Source organism: Myxocyprinus asiaticus, chromosome 3 (genome assembly GCF_019703515.2).
Source record: "Myxocyprinus asiaticus isolate MX2 ecotype Aquarium Trade chromosome 3, UBuf_Myxa_2, whole genome shotgun sequence".
Lineage (NCBI taxonomy): Eukaryota > Metazoa > Chordata > Actinopteri > Cypriniformes > Catostomidae > Myxocyprinus > Myxocyprinus asiaticus.
The window spans coordinates 11,578,849-11,604,755 of NC_059346.1; the positions used below are offsets into that span (position 1 = coordinate 11,578,849).

The 25,907-nt window shown below is 42.7% G+C and overlaps 1 pseudogene; it reads right to left on the reverse strand.

Annotated features, from left to right (window-relative positions):
- Window positions 1–25,682, reverse strand: part of LOC127431263 (piwi-like protein 2) — a 74,172-nt pseudogene extending 48,490 nt beyond the window's left edge.
- Between the last annotated feature and the right edge of the window lie 225 nt (window positions 25,683–25,907).

Sequence of the window (25,907 nt, forward strand, 5' to 3'; positions counted from 1 at the left end):
GTTGTGACCTGTAAAATTTGTGCACGTTGTTTAGAGGCAGATTCACTAAAGGAATTATGCAGATCAGGCAACGCCACAAACGTGCCAGTAAACTCGTTGCTGATTCTTTGCCATTCTAATTTTGCGGGCAGATTCTGAGAGCTTTATAGCAGAGGATGCAGTAGTCCACCATGATCTGACACACTCTACTGGGACACTGTGTTCCAGATACCTGGATCATCTCTTTAACATACCGAAGTGCACTTGACTACTCTGCACATCTGTACTTCTCCATCATTTGAAGAATTATTGCTGATAAAATCAATTGAAAAGTCAAGAAAACGAAATGGAGCTTGTTAAAACAGGTGCGACTGTGGTGTAGGTTCACAAAAGCCGACACAGATTAGAAAAATGTAATCTGCAAACTGTGTCGCTCGAAGATAATCACTTGTGGTAATACAAACAATATTTTTTACCACCTCAAAATGAAGCATGCTAACGAATATTATGAAAGCCAAAAGATGCGCTCTGCATTAATTCCATCCTTCTTTTTTTTAAATGTAGTTGTATGGTAAGGTTGATTTAACACCAAGTGTTTATTTTATTTAACTTTGACTAGGGTTGCCACTTTTGAAGTTTTAAATTGGGGGGGGGGGTTGGAATCACAGCCCCTAAGAGTTAATATGTGTTTTTTATATATTTATTTTTCCCCTTTTTCTGCCAATTTGGACTGGCCAATTCCCAATGTGTTTTTTTAAGTCCTTGTGGTCACGTAGTGATTTGCCTCAGTGGCAGAGGATGAATCCCAGTTGCCTCTGTGTCTGAGATTGTCAACACGTGCATCTTATCACGTGGCTTGTTGAGTGCGTTGCCATGGACACATGGCTTCATGCCACCCACCGTGGCATCCACGCTCAACTCACCACATGCCCCACTGAGAACGAACCACATTATAGCGATCACGAGGAGGTTACCCCATGTGACTCTACCCTCCCTAGCAACCGGGCCAATTTGGTTGCTTAGGAGACTTGGCAGGAGTCACTCAGCACGCCCTGGGATTTGAACTAGCGAACTTCAGGGGTGGTAGCCAGCGTCTTTACCACTGAGCTACCCAGGCCCCCTGTTAATATGCGTAAAAAAAAAAAAACATAATTTTATGTAAAAAATATATTTATTTAAATTTTTTCGATTATTTGTCTTCTTTATCTTATGTATACATTTTGGATGGTTTATACATATTTTTTTTATTTTTTTTATCATTTTTATTTATTTATTTTTAGTTTTTTTTCCTTCACCTGTATTTGTCTTTATGATTGTATTCATACATTGTTTGATCTTATTGAACATTTATATAGAAAAAAACTTCACAGTTTTACCACCATTTGTGGACTTTTCAGATGGTCCCTTATCACACCCTCCACAGTATTAGCACATTTTAGCACAATGTGTGGACCTTTCAGATGGTCCCTTACCCACCATAGGCAAATTTTCCAACTTATATCAATGTTAAATTGGCGATCTGGAACGATTTCACCATGATGCCATTTGACCAGCTTAAATACAGGACGCATCATTTTATCTTTAAATACGGGATGATCCCGTTTTTTACGGGACAGGTGGCAACTCTAACTTTGACTGTTTGTCAAGTTCTAAATAAGGAGTAAATTATATAAGTCATTTTCAAGAACTATTTATTTCACTGACTAGATTTTCCAGTAATAGTCATTACAATAAGGTTATTTATTATGTTAACTGCTTTTAATTGGTTTTCCAGAAAAAAATCACTATATTGTGATATATATCGTTATCATGATATAAAATTAATCATATCGTGTTATAACATTTTGGTCATATGGCCCACCCCTAATGCCCACATACTTTGCTATCTACATCACCTGAAGCTGTGAAAGTTTAGAGTGCATCTGGACTGTGGGCTGTGTTTCTTCCTCTCCTCAGTCAGGCGTGAGCTGCAGAGTTTCATATGATCTCATGTTACATTAAATGACATCAAACGATTATTCGACAATGGAAATTTTTACGTTGACTAGTCGTTTCAGCCCTACTGTGAACATACTTCTCTCGATGTTCATGAACGTGTAACAGATATCAATAATTTAAATGAAAAATGATTTTTGAACAATGAAAAATTTTATGATGAAGTATTTCTTTGATTCAGAACAAGTGCATTAGACACATCAAAAACATTGTGATAAAAGGCCACGAGGTAGTTTAGTCATGCAACATAGTTAAAAGGCTAGTAGTTTCTTGAGAAAATCTTTTAAGCTAGCTAGTCTGCTGTGAATTGGGGCCTGACAAAAGCATAGAGGCCCCGAGGGTCGATCGTTAAGCAAAACTTAGCAACTGTGTAAAGGTTATTGAATCAGAAGTGAAGGACTATTTCAAGTACTATTTAAGTAATTACAAAGAAAAACTTTTTTTTTTTAATGCAACTACATTAATGAGCTTACTTTCATCATTTGTATTTACATTGCAGATTGTTTTCGTTATTAGCTACTTGACCTTCCTTCTGTCTTCTGCAGAACATTGCAAGTCTATGTGGTCGACCATTCAACTTTGTTGGTGTTGCCAAGAATACAAAAATGATGGGAGCACAATTTAAGACCCACTCGACCTCAACCTTGCATTAACATGAACAGAATGAAGCAGGTATTAATTTGAAATTTAAATACAGTATACAGTTGGCTTGGTTTGGATGTGTTGGATTTATAATGATATAGGGCCTGTTCTTATGTTACCATCATGCTGCTTGTTCAAAACAAAACATGGTATCATAGAATGAGTCCCATACTAGAGGTTGACTGATATGGGTTTTTTAATGGCCAATGACGATATCTAGAGTGTAGGGTAACCGATAGGCTGATATGTCACACAATTTAATATAACAGTAAATGACATACACATACATTGGCTAAAAAAATTATTAACTTTTTAGCAATATATTTTCTCAATTTCACCTGAATGAAATTTCAAAAAAATTAAAAAAAATATGATTTTGTGTGTTTTAGATGGAAGATAGCAGTTTCTCCTGGTTTCTTTTTTAGTCTGTCTCTCATACACAGGACAGTTTAAATGGGACCATGTTGCACACTGGCCTATTATTTTGGTAACATAATGGCACACAACAACAAAACATACAGTGATTGGTCATTTACATGTCTCAGACGGCTCCTTTATAAACAAGCAGGCGATTCTCTGCGCTGCGGTTTAAAGGGGTCATAACATGAGAATTCTAATTTTCCTTGATATTTTGACATGTAAGAGTTGATTGTCTTATAAAAACATACTGCAAGTTTCAGAACTCAAAACTTCCTCTCCAGCCCAAAGACTGCATTTATTGTTTCCACCCTGAAAAAATGACTTGTTTTAAAATTGGCCACAGACATCACAATGTGGAGTTCATTTGAATAGCCCCGCCTTCACAACATACTTAAACTTTGAAAAAAAAAACTTATTCAAACACAGAGCAGTGTCAACTAGGGATGCACCAAACTTTCCGGCCTAAAATGACATAAACTGCTATTTTCGGTTTTTGGCCGAAAGAGAAACAAAGGCCGTTGTCTGAAAATTTGAACAGAAACTGTTACTTTAAAATCCGGAAACACTCACAGGTAGAAAAAGCATTGTTTATGTTGCACATTAAAGTTCACATCCCCATAAGTGAAATAATCATTCTCTTCATTAGCGCATTAATGAAGAGCGTTTTTCAGTGCTCCGACAGTGTATATTATTGTGTGCCATAACCGTTACTGTCAAGCTCCAATATGACATTAAAGAAGCATAAAAGCACCATTATAGTAGTCCATATGACATGTGCATTATATTCAAAGTCTCTTGAAGCCATACAATAGTTTTGTGAATCGCAAAGGATGTGTTTAATAAGTAAATATATTGTCTGTATGCGCAGCACGCTTCAGTGAATGAGCACTGCTCTGTTGTTCGCACACTCTCATAGCACATGCACACATAACTCGTGAAGAGCTACTGTTTTTAGCCCAGCTCAAGGTTTATCCTGTAAAGTTCCACCAAAATAAAGGCCAGAGGATTTTAAAGTTGAGAAATTAATCTGTAAAGATGTTAGCCAATCATAACAGTGGGCATGTCTTTTTTTTTCTCTCCCCTTTTCTCCCCAATTTGGCATGCCCAATTCCCAATGTGCTCTAAGTCCTCATGGTGGTGTAGTTACTTCAATCCAGGTGGCAGAGGATGAATCTCAGTTCCTCTGCATCTGAGATAGTCAATCTGTGCATCTTATCACGTGGCTTGTTGAGCGCATTACTGAGGAGACCTAGCGCGTGTGGAGGCTCACGCTATTCTACGCAGCATCCAAGCACAACTCACCATGTGCCCCACCGAGAGCGAGAACCACATTATAGCAACCACCTGGAGGTTAACCCAACGTGACCCTACCCACCCTAGCAACCGGGCAAATTGGTTGCTTAGGAAGCCTGACTGAAGTCACTCAGCACACCCTGGATTCGAACTTAAGACTCCAGGTGTGGTAGTCAGCGCAAGTTGTTTACTTGCTGAGCTACCCAGGCCCCCATAGTGGGCATGTCTTAAAGGTGAAATAAACAGAAACAGAGCTAGGACTGACAGCCCCAGTCACCATTAACTTTCATTGCATCTTTTTTCCGTACAACAAAAGTCAATAGTGACCGAAACTACAAACAACTTTTGTGTTCCAACAAAGAAAGTCAGTCATACGAGTTAGGAACACCATGAGGGTAAGTAAATGATAACGGAATTGTCATTTTTGCATTAACTATCCCTTTAAATTCTCTCTGTTTGACATACCAATAGATGCTGCTCCTCTGCCCGATGTTTTTCCTGGCTCGATGCCCAACCCCCTGAACATGGACATGAGTGATAAGCCCAGCCCAGGAGTTTCAACCTAAACAAATAATAACAATTTATATAGCACTTTTCTAGGCACTCAAAGCGCTTTACATAGCATTGGGGGAAACTCCTCAATCACCACCAGTGTGCTGCATCCACCTTGATGATGCGATGGCAGCCATAGTGCGCAAGAACGCCCACAATACACCAGCTATTGGTGGAGAGGAGAGTCCAGTGATGTAGCCAATTCATATATATATATAGGGGATTAATAGAAAGCCATGAAGGATAGAGGCCAGTGGGCAAATAACATGTTGTCATGCTTATAACTTGATGTGTAAATATAATACTGATTCAAATATGGATTTATCAGTGAGCCCTATATTTATAATAAATAAATGGACATGAATTATGAATCTGAGTTAAATTATTTTATGTAAGAAAAAAAAACACACCACAAGAGTAAAAGAGAGACAAGAATGTATTTCCACAGCTATGCAGGAAATTGGTTGCCTGGGACAACGGTCAATTATACAGGCCACATTCACACTAATCCGTATTCGTTTAGGAACTCCGCTTTCAGTGTCCTAACATCATTGCTTTCCAAAGTATGCATTTGTGGAGATGGTTTTCAAAAATCTTAATTTCCATTGGAGGAAAAAATCAATGCGCTTTCAAACAAAAATGTTTGGTGACTCAAATGTTAATTATATATGCTGCTAATTTTTGTTTTAATATAAATAGGATGTTATACCTTCTTCCACTGGTAATGGCACTCCTCTTGCCATTCCAACCACTGGCTCACTCACGGCAGGGCACATTATCCCTCTGCCATACTGCACAGCAGGCATTTCTGTGGGTAGGCCGAAGGCTCTACCTCATCCTGAATGAGGTTCATCTTTATGCATGACGAGAAATCTGGCTCGCCCAAAGGGGGGCTGGTCGAGTGGTTGACCCTGATCTCCAGAAGGCTGTAGCCATGACATCCTGGAGACCCCTGGAGGCCCAGGAAACGGGGTTAATTTTGGATCCATTCCTTCTTCTGTGGCACTTTGCTACAACTTATAAAAAGAAAGCATAGTACAATGAAGATTTCTTGGCATGCCTATATGAGTACAACCAAAGTCTTTTTAGCTAGTCAGGTCACTCTTCGGCCATCTTTGGAATGCTCTTGGGCTGGCTGAGCAGCTATTTTTCTGTGTAAACAAGCGGCATACAATTGCAGCTCCTATCTACTTGAATAGGTAAAAACCAAATCTCCAAGATGGTTGGTCAAGATTACGATCAAAGAACATATTTAAAATCAGCAGTAAAATCTGACAACACTGGTATCATAAACTATGCTTCTTTACCTCAGATTACACTAAAAAACAAACATTTCCCGGCTTGTTTAGCTAATGTGCATGCGCATTCTCAAGTTGATTGACTGGTGATGTCTGTCTCTAAAAGTTGATTGGCTCTTTTACATGTAAGGAGGGAATTCCTGTTTTACATCTGTTGACCGATCCAATTTCTCCCATTCATTTTAATAGAAGTGGCCTGTCTCTCCTGTCTCTTCACGCCAATTTCTTGTGCGTGGGCTTAGTAGAGCACATAAACTGCTCATACAGTTGAAGTCTACAGTTGAAGTTTGCATACACCTTAGCCAAATACATTTAAACTCAGTTTTTCACAATTCCTGACATTTAATCATAGAAAACATTCCCTGTCTTAGGTCAGTTAGAACCACTACTTTATTTTAAGAATGTGAAATGTCAGAATAATAGAACAGAGAATTATTTATTTAAGCTTTTATTTCTTTCATCACATTCCCAGTAAGTCAGAAATGTACATATGCTTTGTTAGTATTTGGTAGCATTGCCTTTAAATTGTTTAACTTGGGTCAAACATTTTGGGTAGCCTTCCACAAACTTCTCACAATAAGTTGCTGGAATTTTGACCCATTTCTCCAGACAGAACTGGTGTAACTGAGTCAGGTGTGTAGGCCTCACACAAGCACAGGCTTTTTCATTTCTGCCTACAAATTGTCTATAGGATTGAGGTCAGGGCTTTGTGATAGCCACTCCAGTACCTTGACTTTGTTGTCCTTAAGCCATCTTGCCACAACTCTGGAGGTATGCTTGGGGTCATTGTCCATTTGGAAGACCCATTTGTGACTGAGCTTTAACTTCCTGGCTGATGTCTTGAGATTTTGCTTCAATATATCCACATAATTTTCCTTCCTCATGATGCCATCTATTTTGTGAAGTGCACCAGTCCCTCCTGTAGCAAAGCACCCCACATGCTTCACAGTTGGGATGGTGTTCTTTGGCTTGCAAGACTCACCCTTTTTCCTCCAAACATAACAATGGTCATTATGACCAAACAGTTCAATTTTTGTTTCATCAGACCAGAGGACATTTCTCCAAAAAGTAAGATCTTTGTCCCCATGTGCACTTTCAAACTGTAGTCTGGCTTTTTTATGGCGGTTTTGGAGCACTGGCTTCTTCCTTGCTGAGCAGCCTTTCAGGTTATGTCGATATAGGACTCGTTTTACTGTGGATATAGATACTGTTTCCTCCAGCATCTTTACAATGTCCTTTGCTGTTGTTCTGGGATTGATTTGCACTACGTTCATCTCTAGGAGACAGAATACATCTCCTTCCTGAGCGGTATGATGGCTGTGTGGTCCCATGGTGTTTATACTTGCCTACTATTATTTGTGCAGATGAATGTGGTACCTTCAGGCATTTGGAAATTACTCCCAAGGATTAACCAGACATGTGGAGGTCCACAATTTTTTTTCTGAGGTCTTGGCTGATTTCTTTTGATTTTCCCATGATGTCAAGCAGAGGCACTGAGTTTGAAGGTAGGCCTTAAAATACATCCACAGGTACACCTCCAATTGACTCCAATTAGCCTATCAGAAGCTAAATTAGGCTTGACATAATTTTCCGGAATTTTCCAAGCTGCTTAAAGGCACAGATAACTTAGTGTATGTAAACTTCTGACCAACTGGAATTGTGATGTAGTCAATTAAAAGTGAAACAATCTGTCTGTAAACAACTGTTGGAAAAATTATTTGCATCATGCACAAAGTAGATGTCCTAAAAGCAGGGCTGGGCAATAAAACGATCTCGATATTTATAGTGATAAAAAAAATCCAGGATATCGATGATAAGCTTTTGAGGAATGTTCTATATTTAGTGCGTGTCGCTAAAAACGCAAGCAGTTTGGCTTTCTCAGGCTGCGTTTCCACTGGTGTGGAAGAAATCCACAGTAGTCTTGAATATTTTTCTCTAGCACCAAACATGCATCATTTGTGCCCTGTCCCACTCTGCACACATTGACTCTTTTCCCTGCATGTGTATAGACATGAGGTGTCACATAAGTTAATGTGGTTCCAAAGCACCTTTAGACCATAACATTTTCCCCTTCTAAATTTAGCTTTATTAATCAGCATGTTACTAGCCTTTAATAATGAACAAATACATTTTTGTTCTAATTTTGTGAAAATGAATCAGATGTCATCATCTCTGGAATGGATGACAAGGAAAGACAATAAAATTACTAGTTGGTAGTCTTTCTCACTTTAATGAAAATATAGAAATGTTCAATTCAGACGTTTTCTAAATTTTCTCACAGGGGATACCCCTGAACCCCCATACAGCATCATTCCACAGTCACAAGGGCTTCTATGCCCCCATACTTGGGTATCTGAATCTAAAGAAATATAAAAATATTTCATTTTAATGTAAAAATATTCAAACAAATGCTGGACTGCTGTCATTATGCTTCAAAACGAACAGATGATCTTATAACATTCATTTTCAAATGCACTCTATTGATAAACTATAAAATATTTTGGTAAAAAATCCCTCAGACCCCACTGCTTTTGCTGTCTCTGGACCCCCAGTGCAGTTTTGTAGTGACTATTTTGACTATTTAGAATTTATTTTTTCTTCTTTTCTTCCACCAACTTTGAAATAAAAAATGTGCAATGTGTAAATGTGAATGTATATCGTGATAAATATCGATATCGAACAATATGCAAAAGAATATTGTGATAACAGTTTTGGCCATATCACCCAGCCCTACTTAAACGACTTGCCAAAACTATAGTTTGCTAATATGAAATCTGTGGAGTGGTTAAAAAATGAGTTTTAATGACTTCAACCAAAGCATATGTAAACTTTTGACTTCAACTGTATCCCTTTCAATAGCTGTCCATTGACATTATGCCACGTAACATCTACTTCAAGTAGCACACGGAAGAGGGTGTGTAAAAAGGGATAACGGATTTTCTATCCGTTCCGGAGTGGAACTTCAATAAATTGCTCTTGAAGGTCTCTGTGTTGTTCTGTCTTTTCTGAGCGCTGAAGTAAAGCAATTATTGTTAATTCACACATTTGATTCCATTATTCACTTTATCTGACTCCAATTTTATATTAATCTGACTCCAATTTTAAGTTGACCTCTAATTTATATTTAAGCTCTAATTAATTTCTGATAATTCATTTAATTTAACATTTTTAGGTTATTAATTACTCTAAATCCTCTTCTATTAACTGTCCTTTCGATTTTGGAGACTTACGCCGGCCGCTATTAAATTACGTAAACCTCCCGAAAATGGATAGCCAGTTCCGTTCTTAATCAGCGGTTGTAGGGTTAACTAATATCGTCTGGTTTGGCTTGTTTCTTAACCAGACGATATTGCCGCTTAGTCACGTACATACAACTTGCTAAGACGGGCGGTGAGCAGTGACTGAGAGTCTTTAAATGGCTTTCTCCTACCCGATTGTCCTAGGTGGTTATCTTACCTGGTTGTCCTGAGTGGTTTATCCTATATTAAAGCTCCAGTATGGTCTACCCTGGTCTAATGGAATTCAAATCCTACCCGGTATGTCCTAGGTGGTTGTCCTACCTGGTTGTCCTGAGTGGTTTCTCCTATATTAAAGCTCCAGTATGGTCTACCCTGGTCTAATGGAATTCAAATCCTACCCAGTTTGTCCTAGGTGGTTGTCCTACCTGGTTGTCCTGAGTGGTTTAAATTCAAATTGTGAGTCTTTAAATGGCTTCCTAAATCAAATAATAACAATTTATTTGTTAGGTAGGATATAAAACATTGTTGCAGAAATTCAAATCAAAGCCAATTTCACATGATCAGAATAAACAAACATTACTAAAAATAAAAGACAAGTCAAAGAAACATACCTGACAAAACTACATGCAGCGGTACAGCATGGGAGATCTGCATACAGATTCCCCGAGCTTCCTGCCAACTTTCCTTAAATCTCTAGACAGAATAAACATTGTGTACCAAATGGTATTTTCCTTTGAACAATGAGAATTTGGGGGTGAATGGGTTCTTGACTTCCTGGGGTTTAACCTTGTTAACATACAGGAGATCATTTCAATTGTAGGTCAAGGAGTGGGATAGACCTCCAGAATTATGCAGTATTTGGCAAAGAACTTATAACCTTGTTACCATTAGTTTTATCAACATGGGAAAGATACCACTATACCAGTCGCACAGAGACCTTTTAAATGATATCAAACACATATGGTTGCATTCTTTGTTTTCACGGTATTTGTTATATTTTTACATATACATCTTGTGTCTTTGTGTTGGTCCAGAGCTGTTGAAGGGGAGAAGGGGGAGAGAGAAGGGGGGGCAGCAAGGTGATTTGCAATTTATCACACTGTGGTGATATTCAGGTGAAGATTTCAGCTTTGTAAAACAATGCAAAGGCGATTTGCAATTTATCACATGTGGTGATATTCGGGTGTAGATTTCAGCTTTTGTGAGAGAGTTTTATGACGCTGGTTCTCACAGAGCCTTTTAGGTGTAGACATTCCGGTGCCAGCCTTACAGGTGTGTGTCTTAAAACTGAGTCAAACGTTCATTGGTTATTCCCATGAGTCAACTGTCCAATGGCACTTTTAAACTCGATTGTCAAGGAATTTTGTTTTAGAAAATTTTAACAATTCAACAATTTGGGCAAATCAGCTTTAAAAAAAAAGAGATGAATTTAGCTGAAAGGTGAGTAGTTTGCATCCCTGACATACCAACATGAAAACATCATCCCAGCTGTGAAGTACTGTGGAGGGAGCATCATGATTTGGGGCTGCTTTGCTGCTTCGGGGCCTGGACCGTTTGTCATCATTGAGGGAAAAATTATCCAAGTTTACCAAGATATCCTACAGGATAATATCAGGATGTCTGTGCGCCAGCTGAAGCTCAGTAGAAGTTGAGTGATGCAGCAGGACATTGACCCTAAACATAAAAGTAAGACCACTACAGAATTGCTTAAAACAAAATCCACCTTTTGGAGTGGCCCAGTCAGAGCCCAGACCTGATACAGATGCTGTGGAATGACCTCAAGAGAGGTGTTCACAACAGACATCCTAATAATATGGCTGATCTGAAGCAGTTCTGTAAGGAAGAATTGCCCACAATTCCTTATGAACATTGTGAAGGTCTAATCCGCAGCAACAGGAAACTCTTGGTTGAGGTCATTGCTGCCAAAGGAGGATCGACCAGTTATTAAATCCAAGGGTTCTCTTTCTCCACAGCACTGTGAATTTTTAATGGAATGTGTAAAATAAACAGACATGAACGATTATAATTGTTTGTGTGTTGTTAGCTTAAGCACATTGTGTTTGTTTATACTTGTGACTTTGACAAGAAGATCACATTTTATGACCAATTAATGCAGAAAACCAGCTAATTCCACATACGTTTTCTTGCCACCGTAATCCTCAATTTATCAATGTGTCTAAGAGTGCTTTGGTACATATTCCATCCCAATTGTTAAATAGCTTTTCTAACACTGTTTAAGGACATGAATGAAACTCATAACTCATTTATTAAGACTATTGTTGTCTTTGTTTTTCTCTTGTTTGATAAAAGCCCTACATTTGATCAAATAGAGGAAAATGATAATAGATAGAAAATAATAATTTGCTTTGCTATCATTTGTGGAGAAAATGCATCTAATGCTAATGATTAAAAATGGAATAAAACTAAGACTTTTCTTTTTTTGTACTTATCTTTTGATTGAATGATACAATTACTCATTCATGATACTCGAAGATATTCAGTTATTGCCATCTACTTGTGTAATGAGTGCAATCATCAGAAAGTTTTTTTTTTTTTTCCCTGAACAAATTAGTCACTGGGATGACACAAAATGACCCACTTCTATTCTGAATGATATCCCAAATTCCCAATACGTGGTTATCCAGTACATTTACATGGGATAATACACCTAAGCATCCAATTACATGGGGTCATTGAGCAAGATTTCTGCCACCTCAGCGGGCATAACTTTTGCTGCCATAAGCAAATGCGATTTGCTTTCATAACATGCTTAATAATTAATAACACAACTGACTGAACACGAGTTCGATGGGTGTAATCGAGGCTAATGACTTTTTAGCAACCAATTAGGCTAGTCCGTTGAGCACGTGCCTGACAAGAGTTTTAAAAAGATGAGCTGAGCTCATTTTACATAACATTTGTCATCCATTTAAAACAAAGTTGTATTTTATAATGAATATTACAGGGAGAAAATTTTAATGTACATGTGGTAACTTTTTGGCCTTTTCCTGTCAACCTTGACATGCATGTGTGTAAGGTAAAAAAAAAAAAAAGAATTCGACAACAGAACCAGCAAAATGAAGCAAAACATATATATTCGACAATTTTATACCACAACCCAAGGTTAGAAAGTGTTGCTAAAATAAAGGTAAAGATAAAATGTCAAAAATGTCCCTGCAGATGAATTAGGAGTGTTTGACAAGACACGATGATGGTCCGCCGTCTGCATGTAAATTGATAAAATACTGGGGGTGAGCAGAAGTTATGTTCGATTCGCGAACCAATTATTCTTTCGAACAGGTTTAATGATTTTGTCAAACCGATTTGCAAAGTGTTTTTTAATAACTCGGCTGTAAAAGTATGTTTTGGGATTAAATATGTCAGGGGTGAGAAAACATAAACACAACGATAAATGGCAGTATTTCGCTAAATATTTATTTCACTATAAAAAAGGATGTAAATGCAGCGAAAGGACTTCAATGAACAACTTTTTGCGATGACTCAAACCAATTGATGAATTGTTTTATGAACCGGTTCATTTCACTAAAATTAATTCAATAGCCTATTTAAACCGTATTTATATGTCTTTCTTGTAAAATCATGCCATGCTTTCTGAAAATACACAATATATACAAGTTTTTCCAAAATTATTTTTTATAAGAGACAATTACAAGTCTGGCCAAGCAAAATGTTCATCAATATGTTCACCCTGTTCATCTTTTTCCCACAAGGTCTTCTATAAAGTAGCATGGACATTCATTTTCCTGCCCCTACTGAACAAAGTTCACAACTTCAAAGCGAAGCAAAGGAAAGGATTCCACAAAACATTTAAGACTGCAGTCTTATTCTTTCTTCTGAAATAATGTGGAGACACTGTATTCCATTTCTTCCAACACTAAGAGAGAGAGAACTATCAGGCAAACAACTTGACTTTGACCTCTCAAACACTGTTTTTGTAGTGTAATTACTAGCACATGTATATCAGAAATAGCCTATAGGTTTTGTCACAGAGTAGCTAAGCAACTGATTTTTCTACTATGTGAATTACTGTAACAATCTTCTTTAATACTTTCTTCTGAAAATGGGTACAGAGGAAGAAATGTTCTATTTATTTAAAGTTAAATGCATTTAAAAAAAATACATTCTCCTAACCCAGCTTAATATAAGATATAAGTAGTCCATTTGCAGGTTGATTTACCAAAAATTGTCTCTCTCAAAAAATTGCTTTGTTTGTTTGAGAATACTTACCAGACCAACCAGTTATGTGAGTCTAAGGAGTGACTATTGGCAAAACACAAAAGTTTTTTTTTTCTCTTAAAAATTCGTCTACTCTGTCACTGACATTATCACACCTCATTCATAAAGATATATCCAAACTTTGTAGCAATCGGTCACAAGACACATGAGCCAATGCCATTTGACATCACTTTGTTTAAATTAATTCAAGATTTGAGTGTTATGGTGGCAATTAGCTATTGCATGAATTCAGAAGACTTGGACTATATAGCACACAAAGAGAACATTATGAGATCTATATTCATTTCATTTTTACATTTAAAAGATTAGCTTAGAGTAAAGTAATAGAATCCTCTGAAACAAGTTAAAACAAGTTAAATGTAGCACCAAACTGATGTTAAAATATGGATCAAGGGTGACGTGTTGGTGGTGCAGGATAAAAATAGCTAGAGTTATTTGAATGAGTGATGCTCACCTGTAAGTGAGGGAAACAAAATATATAGTAATTTTATGATAGTTATCGCAATTAGCAATGCCTTAGATCATAATTTGTGAAGTGTACGATTCATTCAGCAGTCATGAAGTTTCAATTATGTATTTGCATATCCAGTTTCTATAACCTCCAATGCTGCTATTATTATAAGAAAAACCACCATGTAAATTATTTTTTTGTACAAATTTAAAACAAGTATTTTTGTTTCCTGACTTTAGAGAATAGTGTGGCTCATTCTCCTTTATTTCCCCTGCTGGATGATTTGTAAAGACATAAGCTACAGTATAAAGTAAACACTGTTTTAATGTGTAGCCACAAACAAGTCTCTCAGCACACAAGACATCTCATTTAATTATTAAAAATGTCTACAGAGAGAACAAAACTACTGGAAAGCAGCATCTTTCAACAGCACTGCCACACATTCCTTATATTCCCTGGAATTATGATTTAATGATAGACAAAAAAATTTAGGACACCATTTCTGGTATATTCAAACAACAGAGTAAAACAGGCTTTATAAAAAAAGTTCTGAAAATATACACATCACTTATTACTTTAAATGCTTTAGAGATTTAGTTATTCAAATTATATGTCAATCAATAATGCTGCAGCATCCCTGTGGAAATACAGATTAAATTCCAGCCCGTGTCATGTCCTCGTCCCATTCCCCCTTAAACAGATAGTTAACCCAAAAATTAAAATAGAAAAACCTAGCAAACCTGAAATAAGTCTAAAGTTTTATTAAATGAGTTTTGCTCCAGTTTAAACCACTATTGCCAACTTTAAAGGACTAGTTTACCCAAAATTGAAATTCTTTCATCATTTACTCACCCTCATGTCGTTCCAAACCTGTATGACTTTCTTTCTTCCATGGAACACAAAGGAAGTTATTTAACAGAATGTCTATGATGGTCTTTTCCGTACTGTGAAAATTAATGTTGACCATGGCTGTCAGACGATATTTAGTGAACAGTGACTTAAATTTCAGTCTTTCCTCACAAAAAAACTACCATATGGTGTAAGAAGACTTGTACTATAGCTCACAAGTTGTATGGACTACTTTTATGGTGCTTTTTTGTCCTTTGGAATTTGATTGTTTCAGTCACCATTCACTTTCATTGAATGGAAAATAGCAGCTTTCTGCCTAACATCTACTTTTGTGTTCTACAAAGAAAAGCATGAAAATCATATGGGGTTGAAATGACATGAGGATGAGTAAAAGATGACAGAATTTAAATTTTAGGGGGTAAACTATTCCTTTTAAAATTTTTAATTATTGCTCAGTGAGTACTGACGCTGACTACCACCCCTGGAGTCACGAGTTTGAATCCAGGGTGTGCTGAGTGACTCCAGCCAGGTCTCCTAAGCAACCAAATTGGCACGGTTGCTAGGGAGGGTAGAGTCACATGGGCTAACCTCCTTGTGGTCGCTATAATGTGTGTTCCCTATCTGTCACTCACTCAACGTTGGTGTTGATGTAGTGACACTAGGGGTCACTTTGGGAGCCCGAGACACCTCTGGTCTTTGATAAAAGGCCAATGAAAATTGGTGAGTGGTATTTGCATGCCACTCCCCCGGACATACGGGTATAAAAGGAGCTGGTATGCAACCACTCATTCAGATTTTCTCTTCGGAGCCGAACGGTCATGCTTATTGAGCTGAATACTACTGTTCATTCACCTCTGCTGGATCTGACGGCGCATTTCAGCGGCTTCTCCCCCCTCTGCACTGGTGCACTGCAGAGAATGCCCCTGGGCGCTTCGGCAGAAAAACTAGAGAGTATACAGGTGCATCTCAATAAATTAGAATGTCGTGGAAAAGTTCAATTCAACTCAAATTGTGAAACTCGTGTATTAAATAAATTCAATGCACACAGACTGAAGTAGTTTAAGTCTTTGGTTCTTTTAATTGTGATGATTTTGGCTCACATTTAACAAAAACCCACCAATTCACTATCTCAAAAAATTAGAATACATCATAAGACCAATAAAAAAAACATTTGTAGTGAATTGTTGGCCTTCTAGAAAGTATGTTCATTTACTGTATATGTACTCAATACTTGGTAGGGGCTCCTTTTGCTTTAATTACTGCCTCAATTCGGCATGGCATGGAGGTGATCAGTTTGTGGCACTGCTGAGATGGTATGGAAGCCCAGGTTTCTTTGACAGTGGCCTTCAGCTCATCTGCATTTTTTGGTCTCTTGTTTCTCATTTTCCTCTTGACAATACCCCATAGATTCTCTATGGGGTTCAGGTCTGGTGAGTTTGCTGGCCAGTCAAGCACACCAACACCATGGTCATTTAACCAACTTTTGGTGCTTTTGGCAGTGTGGGCAGGTGCCAAATCCTGCTGGAAAATGAAATCAGCATCTTTAAAAAGCTGGTCAGCAGAAGGAAGCCTGAAGTGCTCCAAAATTTCTTGGTAAACGGGTGCAGTGACTTTGGTTTTGAAAAAACACAATGGACCAACACCAGCAGATGACATTGCACCCCAAATCATCACAGACTGTGGAAACTTAACACTGGACTTCAAGCAACTTGGGCTATGAGCTTCTCCACCCTTCCTCCAGACTCTAGGACCTTGGTTTCCAAATGAAATACAAAACTTGCTCTCATCTGAAAAGAGGACTTTGGAACACTGGGCAACAGTCCAGTTCTTCTCCTTAGCCCAGGTAAGATGCCTCTGACGTTGTCTGTGGTTCAGGAGTGGCTTAACAAGAGGAATACAACAACTGTAGCCAAATTCCTTGACATGTCTGTGTGTGGTGGCTCTTGATGCCTTGACCCCAGCCTCAGTCCATTCCTTGTGAAGTTCACCCAAATTCTTGAATTGATTTTGCTTGACAATCATAAGGCTGCGGTTCTCTCGGTTGGTTGTGCATCTTTTTCTTCCACACTTTTTCCTTCCACTCAACTTTCTGTTAACATGCTTGGATACAGCACTCTGTGAACAGCCAGCTTCTTTGGCAATGAATGTTTGTGGCTTACCCTCCTTGTGAAGGGTGTCAGTGATTGTCTTCTGGACAACTGTCAGATCAGCAGTCTTCCCCATGATTGTGTAGCCTAGTGAACCAAACTGAGAGACCATTTTGAAGGCTCAGGAAACCTTTGCAGGTGTTTTGAGTTGATTAGCTGATTGGCATGTCACCATATTCTAATTTTTTGAGATAGTGAATTGGTGGGTTTTGTTAAATGTGAGCCAAAATCATCACAATTAAAAGAACCAAAGACTTAAACTACTTCAGTCTGTGTGCATTGAATTTATTTAATACACCAGTTTCACAATTTGAGTTGAATTACTGAAATAAATGAACTTTTCCATGACATTCTAATTTATTGAGATGCACCTGTATTTTCTGAAAGAGCATTTTTCCCCTCTAAAAGTGTATATATTTCTCTAAAAGAGCGCACACATGGGAATGTCTTTTTAAAGATGCGTCTTTTTAAAGATGCTTTTCCGATTGTGTGTTATTCCTGGTTGTGCTCATTATCTCTCGCCTTCTAACGGTCACGATCACTGTCTTTCGTGTCTGGGCACTGCTCACACGGAGACAGCGTTCGTGGATGGTCATGTTCTCATTGCGAGAATATGTCCATGGCAACGTTGCGGTCGCGGCTCGCCTTCGTAAGAAAGCGAGCCACCCCAGAGGATCCCGCCTTGGTCCTTTTACCCACGGGTATGAGGCCAGCGCGGCTAGTACTGGGGGCGATTTGGGGACCCCAATGGGACCGCCTCCGCCGGGTATCCCCCCGTGGACCTTCCGTGCCCCAGCACGCTCGTCTGCCCCGATCGGGCTTCCGGGTGAGTCCGCCGGCTCGTCTCACGGCGAGTTCGACCTCTTATTCGGAGCCCGTGAAAGTGATGAGATCTCGAGCGCAGCATCGGAGAGCGGGCTCGTCCAGTCGGAAGCCTCAGCTGGGCTCCTCCCTTTGGGGTCGATCGCCCAGTCACAGGCTGACGCGGAGATGACGACATGCTTTCCCGGGCAGTCGAGAGCATCGGTTAGAGTGGATTTCACCGCTCTTCTCTGAACCCTCACGGCTCGGTGATTGCATGAAGTGCATGAAGAGCTGACAAGGTCGCGGGAGGCACTTTTTACTGCCCGGTCCCGATCTTTTCAGCTTCCCCGCCCTCACTACCCTCGATGGTGGGGCGGCCAAGGGCTATTCGGCAATCCCCTGGTGGATAAAGGCGCTCGTGGTGCACCTATGCCCGCAGAGCGCTGCCACCTGGCGCGGTTTCCCAAAGCCCCCGTCCAAGGCCTGTAGGTTTACATCATATCTGACGGCCAAGGCCTACGGTGCCACTGGACAAGCCGCCTCCGCCCTGCATGCCATGGCTCTCCTGCAAGTCCGCCAAGGCGCTAAAGGAACTGCACGAGGGTAGTTCTGCCCCGGGATTGATGCAGGAACTACGCTCGGCGACCGACCTCGCTCTCTGTGCGATGGAGGTCACGGCGCAGTCTCTCGGGCGGACGATGGCCACACTAGTGGTCCAGGAGCGCCACCTTTGGCTCAACCTGGTCGAGATGGGTGAGGCCAACAAGACACGATTCCTTGCTGCCCCATTTCCCAGGCGGGCCTATTCGACGACACCGTTGAGGACTTTGCCCAGCAGTTCTCGATGGTAGAGCAGTAGATGGATGCTAGCCGGCATATCTTGCCCCGGTGCGGCTCAAGATCCTGCACCCCGTCTACTCATCGCCAAGGGTGACTGCACCGGCTCCGCCACAGCCCGCCCCTTCGGCCTGGCCCCGGCGTGGAGCCCACCGCAGGAAGCAGACGCCACCCGTCTCGCGGCCGCCCAGAACCCGTGAAAGGCTTCAAAGCACCCTTGAGACGGGTGACCCAGGGACAACGAAACCCGCTGCTCTGGAGCTGGAAAGCAGATCTTCATCTTTTTGTTACCTTTTGTATTTTGCGCTGCATGCACAAGTGGCTGCAGTACTCAAGAGCTCAGCAAGAGAGGTTTCCTTGTTCCCTGGGTCACGTATCCGGTGTGTACAGCCGTCATCACGACCACCGTCCACCACTCCATTTGGCAGGTTTGGCGCTCCAGCGGCTGTCTCCCACCCCTGAGCGCCCAGCTCCACGGGTCACGAGGACAGGCCTCTTCCTCCCTCGTCCCAGGCTGTTCCGGGGGTGGTCACAAGGAGCCAGGTAAGTGCTTCGATGTCCTCGGACTCAGCACGGCCACGATGTGGTGTGGCACCTCGAGCTCCGCCCCGCCGCGAGGCCCCACCTGCCGGTACATCCGATGACGTTGTCCCTTTGGTCCCCCTTGCACGGAACTTGGACGTATGGCTTGCGCTTTCCAATCCGTCACGAGGGCTGGTCCGGACCGTCCGACTCGCTGCGCGATTCACTTCGCCGGGCATCCGCCCAGGTTCATCGGTGTCCACTTCACCTTGGTGAAAGAGGAAAACGCTGCTACCTTGCGCGGAGATTGCTACCCTCCTACGGAAGGGCGCGATAGAAACTGTCCCTCCAGCCGGGATGAAGAAGGGGTTTTTTCAGCCCCTACTTCATCGTACCGAAAAAAGGCGGTGGGTTGAGGCCAATCTTGGACCTGTGAGTTCTGAACTAGGCTTTACACAGACTCCCGTTCAAGATGCTGATGCAAAAACGCATTCTGGCGAGCGTCCGGCATCAAGATTGGTTTGCGTCGGTAGACCTGAAGGATGCATACTTCCATGCCTCGATCCTTCCTCGACACACACCCATCCTGTGGTTCGCGTTCGAGGGTCAGGTGTATCAGTACAAAGTCCTCCCTTTCGGCCTGTCCCTGTCTCCTCGCATCTTTACGAAGGTCGCCGAGGCTGCCCTTGCCCCGTTAAGGGAGGTGGGCATTCGCGTTCTCAACTATCTCGACGACTGGCTAATTAATCCTAGCTCACTCTCGAGACATGTTGTGCGCACACAGGGACCTGGTGCTCTCACACCTCAGCCGACTAGGGCTTCGGGTCAACTGGGAAAAGAGCAAGCTCCTCCCGGTTCAGAGCATCTCTTTTCTCAGTTTGGAGTTGGTCTCAGTCTCCTTGACGGCGCGCCTTATGAACGAGCGTGCCACGGGGAACAGCGGTTTCACTGAAACTTTTTCAGAGGCTCTTGGGGCATATGGCATCATCGGCGGTGGCCACCCCGCTCGGGTTGATGCATATGAGGCCGCTTCAGCACTGGCTTCAGACTCGAGTCCCGAGACGGCTATGGCGCCACGGGACACACCGCGTGGCCATCACATTGGTCTGTCATCGTCTTTTCAGCCCTTGGACCAACCTCTCGTTCCTACGGGCAGGTGTTCCTCTAGAACTGGTCCCCAGGTATGTCGTGGTCATGACAGATGCCTCCAAAACGGGCTGGGGCCCCGTTTGCAATGGGCACGCAGCCGCCGGCCTCTGGACGGGTCCACAACTGCATTGGCACATCAACTGCCTCGAGTTGTTGGCAATACTGCTCGCCCTGCGGAGGCCCAGGGCAAGCACGTGTTAGTTCAGACAGACAACATGGCAACGGTAGCATATGTCAACCGCCAAGGTGGTTTGCGCTCTCGTTGTATGTCACAACTCGCCCGCCATCTCCTCCTCTGGAGTCAGCAGCACCTCAAGTCGCTGCAAGCCACTCACATCCCGGGCAACCTCAACACTACGGCGGATGCACCGTCACAACAGGTTACCCTCAGGGGAGAGTGGAGACTCCACCTTCAGGTGGTCCAGCTGATTTGGAGTCAATTTGACAGGCACAGGTGCACCTGTTCACCTCCCAAGAATCCTCCCCACTGCCCGCTCTGGTACGCCCTGACCGAGGCCTCCCTCGGCATAGATGCGCTGGCACACAGCTGGCCCCCTGGCATTCACAAATATGCATTTCCCCCAGTGAGCCTGCTTGCACAGACCCTGTGCAAGGTCAGGGAGGACGAGGAGCAGGTCATCCTGGTAGCACCCTACTGGCCCGCCCAGATGTGGTGCTCGGACCTCACACTCCTCGCGACAGCTCCCCCCTGGCAAATTCCCCTGAGGAAGGACCTTCTTGTGATGGTAGACACGATCACTCAGGCTAGGGCTCCTTCTACGAGGTGCCTGTATGCCTTTTAAGTGGTGTCTGTTCGCTAAGTGGTGTTCTTCCCATCGGGAAGACCCCCAGAGATGTGCAGTCAGATCAGTGCTTTCCTTCCTGCAAGAGAGGTTGGAAGGGAGGCTGTCCCCTTCCACCTTGAAAGTGTACATTGCTGCCATAGCAGCACACCATGACGCAGTCGACGGTAAGTCCTTAGGGATGCACGACCTGATCATCAGGTTCCTAAAAGGTGCCAGGAGGCTGAATCCCTCCAGGCCATGCCTCGTTCCCTCATCGGACCTCTGTAGTTCTTCAGGGTCTACAGAGAGCCCCCTCTGAGCCCTTGCAGTCAGCCGAGCTTAAGGTACTCTCCTTGAAGACTGCCCTCCTGACTGCGCTCACTTCCATCGAGAGGGTAGGTGACCTGCAAGCGTTCTCTGTCAGCGAAACATGCCTGGAGTTCGGTCCAGGTTACTCTCACGTGATACTGAGACCCTGACCGGGCTATGTGCCCAAGGTTCCCACCACCCCTTTAGGGACTAGGTGGTGAACCTGCAAGTGCTGCCCCAGGAGGAGGCAGACCCAGCCCTGTCGTCGCTGTGTCTGGTGCGCGCTTTACGCATCTATTTGGATCGCATGCAGAGCTTTAGAATCTCTGAGCAGCTCTTTGTCTGCTTTTGGTGCACAGCGGAAAGGAAGCGCTGTCTCCAAGCAGAGGATCGCCCACTGGCTCGCTGATGCCATAACTATATGGCATATCTCGCCCAAAACATGCCGCCCCCGGTAGGGCTACGAGCCCATTCTACCCGTGGTGTAGCGGCTTCTTGGGCCTTGGCTCGTGCCTCTCTAACAGACATTTGCAGAGCAGCGGGCTGGGCAACACCCAACACCTTTGCAAAGTTCTACATCCTCCGGGTGGAACCGGTTTTGTCCCAGGTAGTGGCACGCAACACAAGTAGATAAGCCCGGGATAGCCGGCTGGGTGTATCGCTTGCACATAGCGCCTTCCACCTCCTTTTGAGCTGAAGACATGTGCTGTTAATTCCCAGTAGTGTTCACAAAATGTATTCCCTGGTTTACTTCCTCCGAGCCTTGTGGCAGTCGAGTTTTTGGAGAGACTCGCTGCCGGCCCAGTACACGCGCTAACTAAGAGCCTGGTTCTGGGGTAGGTGCTCCGCATGTGGCGGTTCCCTGTAAGGCTAACCCCATGCGATCTATATCTTCCGCTAATTCGTTTCCCTGCTGGCAAACTGCGTCTTCCTTGGGCAGAGCCCCTCTGCCCCAGTCTCCATGTTTGTAGTAACTCCTCCCCCATTGGGCAGGATCTACCTTGAAGGCTCTCCACATGGTTGGAAAGACCATGTGACGTATTCTTCCAGTTAAATATTCCCCCTCTCTTGGGGTGAGGTGTGGTCTCTGCGGTGTCCTCCCCTTGGGAGGGACACCCCCCGACTAGACCTGGCGGCCCAGTTGGATAATCCCCCTTCTTTTTTAGGGAGTGGAAAAAGAGAAGGGGAAAAGAGGCCATGACTGGGTTAAGCCTGTGTCTATCTTTGGGTAGTCGACTTGTCCCCAGAAAGGGCCGTTTGACACTCATAACTGTGTTGGGGGAGGTTACGTGTCGACCTGGTGTGCTGGCTATGAGGCACACAGCAAGTCTGCCCACCACACACTGCCAGTTCACGTAACACAGTTCAGCCTTGTGGCATTTTGTATAGGGACCCCTAGTGTCACTACATCGACACCAATGTCGAGTGAGTGACAGATAGGGAACATCATGGTTACTGTGGTAACCTCCGTTCCCTGATGGAGGGAACGAGACGTTGGTCCCTCCTGCCACAACGCTGAACTACCCGCTGAAATGGCCGGACCTTATATCGGCTCCTCAGCGTAAAACCTGAATGAGTGGTTGCATACCAGCTCCTTTTATACCCGTATGTCCAGGGGAGTGGCATGCAAATACCACTCGCCAATTTTCATTGGCCTTTTATCAAAGACCAGAGGTGTCTCGGGCTCCCAAGAGTGACCCTTAGTGTCACTACATCGACACCAACATCTCGTTCCCACCATCAGGGAATGGAGGTTACACCAGTAACCATGACGTTTCTCGCTCTTGGTGGGGTGTGTGGTGAGTTGTGCATGGATGCCGCGGAGAATAGCGTGGGCCTCCACATGCGCTACATCTCCATGGTAACACGCTCAACAAGCCACGTGTTAAGATGCACGGATTGATGGTCTCAGACACGGAGGCTACTGAGATTCGTCCTCCTCCACCCGGATTGAGGTGAGTCAATACGCCACCACGAGGACATAGAGCACATTGGGAACTGAGTGTTCCAAATTGGGAAGGGGGAGAAAAAAAAAGTGTATTATTAACTTATTTTTATTTTTATTATTAACATAATATAAACACACTTGTATTTTACACATAATCAGAGTTGGGGAGGAACGGAAAACATGTATTGGGATTACTTATTTAAAATGCTAAATATTAGTAACTTTATCCCTCTGTATTCCACTATAACATATATTTTAACATCTAGCTGGATCAGGGAAATTGGACGATAACTCTTACACTCGCTTGGATCCTTTGTCCTTTTTAAGAATCAGACTGGTCCGGGCTTGCGTCATGGTTGGTGGAAGCTTTCCATTCTTTAATGATGCCATATAAACTCCTAGCAAAAGTGGAGCCAATTCTGTAGCATAAGATTCAGTGGCAAAGCCATCTGGTCCCAGAGCCTTGCCTGTAGACAAGGCCTTAATCACCTCACCCAGCTCATCCAAGTTTATCTCAGAATCAAGAGAATTCTTTTGCTCAGCCATCAGTTTAGGAAGTTCTAATGGTTCCACAAAGTTTCTAATATCCTCATCAGTAGACGAAGACGTGGAACTCTAGAGATCAAGATAGAATTCTTTAAAAGCATTATTAATATCAATGGCTGAGGTAAATATTTCACCACCAGCAGATTTCACTGAGGGAATGGTAGAAAAAGACTCTCTCTGTTTTATATATCTAGCCAGAAATGTTTCTGCCTATGCCCTGACTCAAAGTATTACTGTCTTGCCCTGAATAGCCAAAACTCCACCTTCCGTGACAAAATAGTGTTATATCTGTATTTCAATCGGGTCAATTCTCTGAGTCCATCAGACGACATTTGGCACTTCAGTTCTGCCTCAGCACTTTTAATATTCCCTTCCAACTCCACGAGTTCTCATGCTTTGGATTTTTTGGTGAATGAGTCATACTGTATGATCCGGCCCCTAAGAACCACCTTAAGTGCCTCCAAAGCCACGCCCACAGAGGATACTGAGGACCAGTTGGTCTCCATATAAACATTGATTTCAGCCTTTAACATTTGTTGGAATTCATGATTTTGCAAAAGGGATACATTAAAGCGCCAGCTATATGATTTCTTTTTCTCCGTATGTGGCAACACCTCTAAACACACCAGGGCGTGATCTGAGACTAAAATGTTTCCAATTGAGCAATCAACAACAGATGAAATGAGGGACTTAGAAAGATGCGTTTCTTGAAGAAACATTATATCATATTTCTTACACTTAAGAAGAGAAATAACCTTCCTTTTTTAGGGGGTGCCCCAACCCATTCACGTTCCACATGGAGAGAGACAATCCACTCATTAACATTTGACATTTTGACAAATGAGAAAAAAAGATTGTGTGTCAAAAACAAAATTATAAAGACCACATTCCAACATTAGAGCAACAATCAAACCCTGAACTTCCCCCAGAACCAAACAAACAGAATAAAGAAAAACATGCATATTGAGTTACACCAATTTGTGACCCTTCTGTTCGGTTTGTTTGGGGCCCCAGCTACATTTCAGCGGCTCATAGACAGAATCCTTCGACCACACGCTGCATATGTCGCTGCCTATCTGGATGACATCATTATTTACAGTATTGATTGGCAGTGGCACATGCAGCACCTGAGGGCTGTCCTGAGATCGTTGGGAGTCAAGGGGATCTGCTAATATCCCTTTGTCAAATCCAGTGTTGAATAAAAGCGAGCTGCCAGTAACCGATCTAGCAGTTTGTCAATACGAGGCATTGAATAATCGTCAAATTTAGACACCACATTTCCTTTTTTCGAAAATCCACAGAGAACCGAACCAACCCATTGGACCACTGGGCTGGACCAGTCACTGTTGGATTCCTCTATTAATCCCATATTGAGCATATCCTTTAGTTCCTCCCATACCACTTGTTTCATGTTTTCGGGTAACCGGTAGGGGCGTGTATATACCACCACCCCTGGGGTCGTCTCAATGTGGTGTGCTATGAAATTCATGCGACCAGGCAGAGGTGAAAACACGTCGGAAAATTCTCCTTGCAACTTGGCCACCTCGGTGATTTGGAACGGTGAGAGGTGGTCTCCACAAGGGACCGGGGTGACTTGATTTTGGCTTTTTAAGTTCACCCCCTGTCCTAGCTCCTCCCTCTCCAGAATCACCAAAGTCATGGGTACCTCCTCTCTCCAATATTTTAGGAGATTTAGGTGGTATACCTGCTATGCTTCGCCTCTATCTGTTCGTTTGACCTCATAGTTGATGTCCCCAACTCGCTGTGTGACCACAAAGGGCCCTTGCCACTTGTCGAGTAATTTGGAGCTCCATGTGGGTAGCAATACAAGTACTTCATCTCCTGGTGCGAACTTCTGCAGGCAAGTACCCCTATTATACAGTCG